This window comes from Phascolarctos cinereus, unplaced genomic scaffold, assembly GCF_003287225.1.
Source record: "Phascolarctos cinereus isolate Bilbo 61053 unplaced genomic scaffold, phaCin_HiC Scaffold_4;HRSCAF=312, whole genome shotgun sequence".
Classification (NCBI taxonomy): domain Eukaryota; kingdom Metazoa; phylum Chordata; class Mammalia; order Diprotodontia; family Phascolarctidae; genus Phascolarctos; species Phascolarctos cinereus.
Window position 1 is genome coordinate 580720724 of NW_027555847.1, and position 8263 is coordinate 580728986.

Consider the following 8263-nt stretch of genomic DNA (forward strand, 5'->3'; position numbering starts at 1 on the left):
TTCCTTACACTGCTGACATTGCAGGTTGGAATCCTCCTTCACAGAGCTTTTGTAAAGATCAAGTGGTATAATATATTTAAAGTTCTATACTCATTTCAGTTATTATAATTTGTGCTAATATGTTTATCTGCAACCTGACTGTATTAATGGATTTTTTTAAACTTTTATAGGGATTGACAACGTTGCTTTATCTCCTGGTGGAAGATGTCTTTCAACTCATAAACTACTACTCATTCAGCTATTAGCTATTTGTTGGTCTACCAGTCTATCTATTGTGCCGCCTAGCTCTAATTGAGCACATGATTCATTTTATTTCTTGTAGTATATTTCATTCTTTGTTCCCCATAGTGGTTCATTTTCCCCCCAAAAAAAGGAAAGCTTAATTTTAATTAAAGGATTTATTTGGGGAAATAAAGTACCAGTAGTTTTCTAAAAAGAAATGAACCAATAAAGGGTTCATCATCAGAGATAAGGAAAGAATTAATAAAAGAACATGAAGGAATATGCTAGAATTCAAAAGGGGATGGAAGGAAAAATACGGGAAGAAGAATAGAGGAATAAGATCGTGAAATTGAAGAAGAAAAGAAGCCTATATTTCCTTCAAGATGCCTTACGTACCAGATAATATGGGCACAAATACCTACATGCCATATACTGTAGTTTCTTCATTTCCTTAAACACTCCTAATTATTGAATAAGAACCACCAAAATAAAAATAAATTTCTAGGGAGAGATAAATGATTTTGCTAGTTTCTTGCTCAGATATTCAGTTCAGTCTACTGCTTTCATGCATCAGTAATGAGACTGAAAAATGGGCAGTGTTTCGTAATGAAAGCAGTGCTAGACTGAAAGTCAAGAGTCCTGCCTCTGACGCTCACCAGCCATGTGACCACATGCTAGTCACTTGCCTCAGGCACCTCTCTAACAGCATAGCCTGTAATCTCCCAGTTATTTCTTCATTCTGAGGAATGGATTCATTTGTTTCCTCATTAATGACATCACTTGTGTGGTAAGATAGGAACACAGATGGTCATTTTTAGGGTGTCATTTCTAAAGTTTATCAGGAAAAATATACCTTTAAGTCTAAACTTCTTTGAGCATACAGAACCCCTTTAGTAATAACTATGCAAATTTGTACCCAGCTTTTGTTAATAGATTTAACAATAACACTAGACCATCCCAGTCTATTTTTTTCTCAGATTTCAGGGCAGGGGGAATATAATAAATGTGGCAATATATTGACAATCAAATGATTTATATTTCTTAATTATAATGCACATGTTGTCATTCACATTTTTTCTTATCACCCAGTTATCCCTACATTTAAGTGCAGATTAAAAATTAAGTTAGAAATGTCAGTGTTGACAAGGATAATTCAGGTCTATACATAGCCCTTGACTGATGCACTTTTCAGTCAGTTCTTTTCAAGTTATCTTCAGTGGCACCATTGATTAATTTAACAGTTATAATCTAAAGTGGACATGAGAGCTGCCCCAGTTTTAGGTCAAAACATTTATGGATCCATTGGGTTCTTCCCCTCATTTATACAACCAATGTTATAACCTACATAGCATTCATTGGGACATGAGTGAGATCCTGTGGGGAGAAGAGAGGTAAGTAGCAGTTGGTAATCTCCCTATGCCTATAAGCCCTTGAGAAACATAGCAATTTAAGGTTCTTTTTTCTCCTCTACTTAGTTTCTTTCAATTTTTATTTCCTTTTAATACAAGCTCAGCCTGTTCTTTCCAGTGGTTTATTGCCTGTGTACTCTCTTCCTGGTGATTATACCTCTCTACAGTGACACTATTAATTCTTTCACTGGAACTGGAATCAGTTTGTCTGGAATTCCTGCATATTTCTTGGGAGTACATTTATCAGCTAAGAATTGACCTCCATGTCTCCAAAGGCTCTATGGTAAGAAATATGAGCTCAAATTTCCTCTCATCTCATGATTTGGTCTTTAAAAATCCCATTCTGAAATAGCTATTGGTAAATGGAAAATTCATGCCTGGATTATTGCAATAGCTTTCTGGTTGGTCTGCTTGCCTCGACTTTATCCTGACTCAAGTATATTCTCCACTCTTCTGTCAAATTGATCTTCCCAAACTTCAGGACTGACCATGTCTTATTCCCACTCAATAAATTCCAGTGGCTCAACTAGATAAAATATTAAATCTTCTGTTTGGAATTCAGAGTCATCCATAACCTGACCCCCTTCTACCTTTCCAGTCTTGTTATATCTCCCTTCTCCTACATACTCTGCAATCCACTGACACTGAGCAGTTCCTTGCACAAGACACACCATCTCCTGACTCGGCTTTTTACTGGTTGTCTGCCACACATAGAATGCTCTCTCTCCTCATCTTTGTCTCTTGACCTCCCTGGCTTCCTTTGGGTCCCAGCTAAAGTCTCACCTTTTGTAAGAAGTCTTTCCTGGTCCTTCTTAATACAAGTACCCTCTGCTGATTATCTGCAGTTTGTCCTGTATATATCTTATTTGTACAAGGTTGTTTGCATGTTGTCTCTCCTAGTGGACTTTTTTTTTTTGGCCTTTTTTTGTAGCACCAGAGCTTAGCACGGTACCTGCCACTTAATAAGTATTTGTTTGTTAACTGACCACTCACTGCTCTCCCTCATAATCCGCTTTGCTGGGTCCGTGTATATAGTTTCTAAGTCTGTGTGTTAGCCAAAAACAGAGTCCTGCAATTTACCCTGACAAGAGAGAAAAGGGAATTTAACAATATATATGGAAAGGATGACCAATCATCTGTCTTCTTAAATCACTGTAGAAAAAGGGGGGGGGGAGGCTTAGGGAGTAGAAGAATATGGAATGGTAGTTATATTCACTTAAATAGTATTTGGCTGGACCCATTACCTAATCACCTTAGAATGAGAAATATAGATAGTAAGGTAGAATATGGAAGGAATTCAGGGATTAATTAAAAATAGGTCCAATCACTCCTAAGAGAGAGCAGAACTAACTCTCTCTTAGGATTTAAGGGGATAATAACTCATTTTATCTTTGTAAATGTTTATGAATGAACAGTATACTCCCATGAGCATTTTACCACAGAATCAGTTTAGTCACTAGTTTCTCTATTGGGAAATAGGAAATTAGTAACCAAGGCTTTATTATCAAAGGCAGATTACATTATGTTCCATGTAGCTTTAATGTTAAGTGCATTATACTATTTTCTTAAAAAACTGTTCATTTGTATATAGGCATACCCAGTCTATCATCTCTAATTGGTTCCAGGAATACATGGCAATATGTATTTTTTCAAAAATGGTATGGGGGCAATTATTTCCACAGAAATAGAGCAGAGCAAAGCAGAACCAATGAAAGGGCAGGAGGAATGAGAAGCAGGAAAGAATGAATTTAGTCACTAATTTTCCTAATCTTTCAATTTCTTTTCATTTCATTTCTTTTCAAGGAACTCTATGAAAGTCATTCTTTCAAAGGTCAACAATGACCTCCTAATTGCTAAATCCAGTGGCTGTTTCTCAAGCCTTGTCCTCAATGACCCTACAATGATACTTTCAACCAACAACACTTTAATATTGTCTAATCCTTTAGTTTCTATCTTATTGTATGCTCCTGATTCTTTCTTCCTAAGTACTTTAATACTCTGAGAATCCATACTCCCAATTATGATTCAAATGGAGCTACTTGACTATGCCTTTAAACCCAAATCACTCTGGCTTTCACTGATTGGCCAATAATAGGTCCCAGCCTAAAACTCACTTGTTCATTTGGTGGCTCAGAGTAAGTGTAAGTAGCAATAGTTTCTCTTCTGGCCAGAAACTCCGAGGGTCTTCTCCTCTCAGACTGATTCTTTTGTGAAGGCAAACTAGTCCATCTTTTGCCTCAATTCTTACCTGGCCTTTAAGTATTGAATGAGTGTTGACTCAGTCATACTGAGACCTGGGAAAGACCTTAGCTTAAAAAGTCCAACATCTTCCATTCATAGGGGCCAACAGCAGCCACCCTCACCTATGTCTTGCCACTGGACTCAGATATCTCTGAAGGAGATAGTGAGGCTGATAACTCTGCACAGCTTTGCCTCACTAAAATCCAATTCACTTGCAAGTCAAGACATCATCCTGTTGATATCATTGGTCCTCTTACAGAACTAAGGCTAATAACAACAAACAACTCCTAAAACTGTGGCTCACAAATCCCTCCCAGTGCACTTCCCTTTTTAATAGTCAATCAGAATACACCATTAGCATGAAGCCAAGACATTGCTGGGATGGCAATATTCAGAACAGTAACTATAAAAGATTCTCCCCATTAAAGGTGGGGCACACTCTCCACAGCAGCATTTGGAAGGGTTAGAGGTAGGGTTAGGGTTAGAGTTAGGGTTAGGATCAGATTTAGGGTTACAGTTGCACTGCTAATGAGATATACATTTAGTCAAGACTACTCATGCTCCTGGCACTGCAAGGAGTCAATGTCCTTGCCCTAATGTTATGTCATCATGCATATGGCACAGCATCTTCACTGAGCCTCTCACTCAACTGGGCTCTTTGGGCATTATCTACTTCACAACTTAATTTACAATTGCCAGTACTAATTCCATTCATTTTTCATAGCTAAGTCTGTGCTGCCATAGCTCACACTCCTTGCAACTTCCTCACTGACTCCTTAGAGCAGAAGCCTATAAACTTTTTTTTTCCTTCCATATCACATTAGATTAGAAAAAAGTCACGATGTGTCCTTAATATTTGTATATTTGGTTATTTATAAATTAGTATTTGTTTCTACATTTATGTACATTCTGAGACATACATATGATAAGTAATACTGTATAGTGTATAGAGAGCTAGCCTTGAAGCAAGCAAGATCTGGGTTTGAATACTGCCTCTGAGACTGACTGTGTCGCTAAGCAAGTCACCTAACTTCTCAGTGCTCTAGGCAACTTTTTGAGAAAATAAATTACAGAGAGGTTGCTGACCTCCATTGATAGAGTGAGTTTCCTCACCTAGGAGTTCCAAATACCAAAAAAAACCCAAAAACAAACCCCACACATCTTGTCCATATCCCCACAAAAGTTACAAAATAAGAATAGAAATTGAAAAAGGGATAAGATGAAAAAACAATATTCTAGAAACAATAGGGAGCCATTGGAACTTGAGGGAGAAGTGATATGAGACCTGTGTTTTAGCAAAATCACTTTGGCAGCTGTGTGGAAAATGGCTTGGAGATGGAAGAAGCTTAAGACTGGGAGTCCAAATGGGAGGCTACTGTAATAGTCCAAGTGATAGGTGATGCCAACTTGAGCTAGGATGGCCATGGAACTATAGAGGAATTTGTTTAAGAAAGGTTACAGAGGTAGAAAAAAAACCAATTTGACCATGGATTGGATATATCAGTTAAGAGAGATGTTGGGGTGCTTGGGTGCTTATGCTTGGGTGCTTATGTTTGGGTGCTTGTACTTGGGCCCCAATTTCTCCCTAGCCTCAGAAACACTGTCCCTTGATAATCATTTAAGATCAGTTGAGCCCCAATAAGGGTCAAAAACCTAAATTAATCTTTTTCTCTCTGAGTGAACTAAAGACACCCCTTCCTGTGTCAGCAAATTCCAGGACCAGATAGAACTGATCAGTATTATTCCTGTTTGTTATCACTGGGCCCAGGATGTCTGGGACCAGATACTGTCTTGAATAATGGGACTTCTCTTATCTTGAGTTTCAATTAAGAACTGACCACTTCTTAACCACTTCCTAATCCCACCCTGAATCCCCTAGTTAGCATATTTGATATATGTTTTATTGTATTGTATCCTATATAAACTTCAACTGTACCTCTCTAAGGTTGCAGGATCCTTAAGAATCCTTGCCCGCTGAAAAGCATAACAATAAATCTTTGACACCTTGGGTTAAAGAATGCTTGAGTCTGTGAATTCATTCCAGATGACCCATCTTGTACTCTGGTCTTTGAGGGGTCACAACCTCTCAACCTCTCAGCCCGCAACAGAGAGAAAGAAGAAATTGAAAGGTTTTGAACCTGGGAAACTGAAAGAGTGATACAGCTTCGAATAGGGAAGCTCAGGAAAGGGGTGTGTTTGGGGGGAAAGTCATGTCATGAGATCTGCTGTCACATCCTATTGATGACTACTCATTGAGTGAGACTATCCCACTGAAAATTAAAAGAGGGTAGTGCCTCTCTAGTCACTTTCTTGGAGCACCGAATTCACTTACTAAGGGGTGCCTGCCACAGACACTGAAAGATTTCGAGTTGGGGAAGGGGGCAGTTTAGCTGATAGTTATGCTGGGGCGAAAGGTATTGACTTTTCCAATGACACATGCATAGCTCTTGCTGTAGGTATCCAGGTGATTATTAAATAATTTCCTTGAGGGTCTTGAGACACAGCAAGGAAGGGTTGAGGAGGCTGGAGCCTAGCACAGGAATAAAAGGAGACAGAGTGGGAGAGAAATGGGGGATAAGGACAAGTGTGCTTATGTTATAGATGAATCCCATCACAGGAAGAGGAGAGTACAAACCCTTTCCACACACCATGAATTGAGGCTATGGTGGATCTTTTGGTCCCTACTTTGTAGAAGAGTGCCTTTGAAGACTTGAGTCATTAGAGAATGTACTTCAATTTTCTATAGGACTACTAGAGATGTGGTCATGCTTTTGATAGACAATAACAGAATGAAAACCTTCTTTGTACTCATTTAAGATCATAACACCTTATTGTTTATGTTACCTGCTTCCTTACTTTCTCGGATTACTTTCTCGGATTACTTTCTGTGGACTCAGAGGAAATAACTTGATAAGGGGTGTCCTGATCAACTACTCTTAACTATATAGAATAGAAACAAAATAAATATAAGGTAAATTCTGAAAGGTCACTAGCAAGAGAGTAGGGGCAGGGAATCATGAAAGGCTTCATGTAGATGAAGATGTAGATGTAGGTGCCTCAGCTGATTCTTTAAGAAAGCATAGGTTTCCAAAATATGGAAGCAGGGAGGAAATGTATTCCAGGAATGGGAGACAGCCAGTATAAAGGCACAGAGAGAGGACGATAAATATCGTGTATAAGGAGCAACAAGGCCAGTTTGACTGGAAGGGGAATAATGTATAATAAGGTTGGAAAGTAGGGTGGGGTTGATTGTGAAGGTTAAATAAGAATTTATGTGTGATCTTAGAAGCAATAGAAATCATTGCAGTGTATTGCATAGGGAAGTCACATTTTCAGAGCTATGCTTTAGGAAAACCATTTTGTTAGGTATGTAGAAGATGGATTCATGAGGTAATAACAATGATGATGCTAATAGAATTGAGATACAAGCTTGTCTGAAGGCAAAAGGGCCAATTTGAAAACCATATGCATTTCCAGTTGGGCAAAATATTCAGTCTAGTTTCATAATGCAGATGGGTAATATGTTACAAGGTTTAATCTTACGAATGTGACTTATCAATTTTGTCCATGCATGTTGCAGTTTCAACAACAAAATACGTTCAGATTTTGTGCCACTGTTGTCTGTCAGACTTGGATGTTGAACAGAAGAAAACAGATGAAAAAGCCAAATAGAATTTGCTGAAGGTTTACCAATCTATAACATTTTGATGGCATGAGATTAAACTACAGCCTTGATTCTTTGTATCAATTCCTTTTTTGTATTTTTATATTAACCCTTTCTTTGCTTACATCAGTTAACTGTGCCACTGAGTTTTTAATATATATATATGATTAAACTATTTCAACCTTAATATTGTTGCATTGGGATCTGTCTTTACTGAGTATAGATTTGAGGGAAAATCAACTAAGGCTAATGTCTTATTACTATTAGGAATTCACCAAGGAAAAACTGATATCAAGGAAAATCATCACAATTTACAGTATCACTAAGGAGTGTTTATTGTCCTAAGGGATGAAATGGATCCAAAGTCACTGGGGTTTTTTTTTGGCCATTATTTTCTGAGCACAAACAGGAGAGAAAGAATTTCCCACTTCAGTGACACATTAGAGGGAACAGGTGACTTCCAGATTTCTCATAAGTTGCTCAACATCCTATTTGTGTGCATAAAGAGAGGGGAGGAAAGTACATGCATGTAAACAAGTTCAGAGAAAGCTACCAAAAGATGAATTTTAGGAATGTACAAACATATTTCTGTGAAACTCTCATGAATGGCAAATAAATTAACAACAAAATGTTGTAAATAAGCTACAGTAGTCATCCAACTTGTCATTCTATGTAAGACTGACAATAAGAATTAGGCTATCATCGCGTAATCTAAGCTGAACTGAAA

The 8263-nt window shown here is 37.9% G+C and overlaps 1 long non-coding RNA gene across 3 annotated transcripts in view; it reads left to right on the plus strand.

Moving 5' to 3' along the window:
• The window catches only part of LOC110196740 (uncharacterized), a 47319-nt gene extending 39646 nt beyond the window's left edge, over window positions 1-7673 (plus strand). For all 3 annotated transcript variants that reach the window (XR_013486282.1, XR_002321305.2, XR_002321303.2), the window contains exon 5: window positions 171-7673. This is a non-coding gene — a long non-coding RNA (uncharacterized LOC110196740). The remainder of the gene's footprint in view (window positions 1-170) is intronic.
• Window positions 7674-8263: the final 590 nt, after the last annotated feature.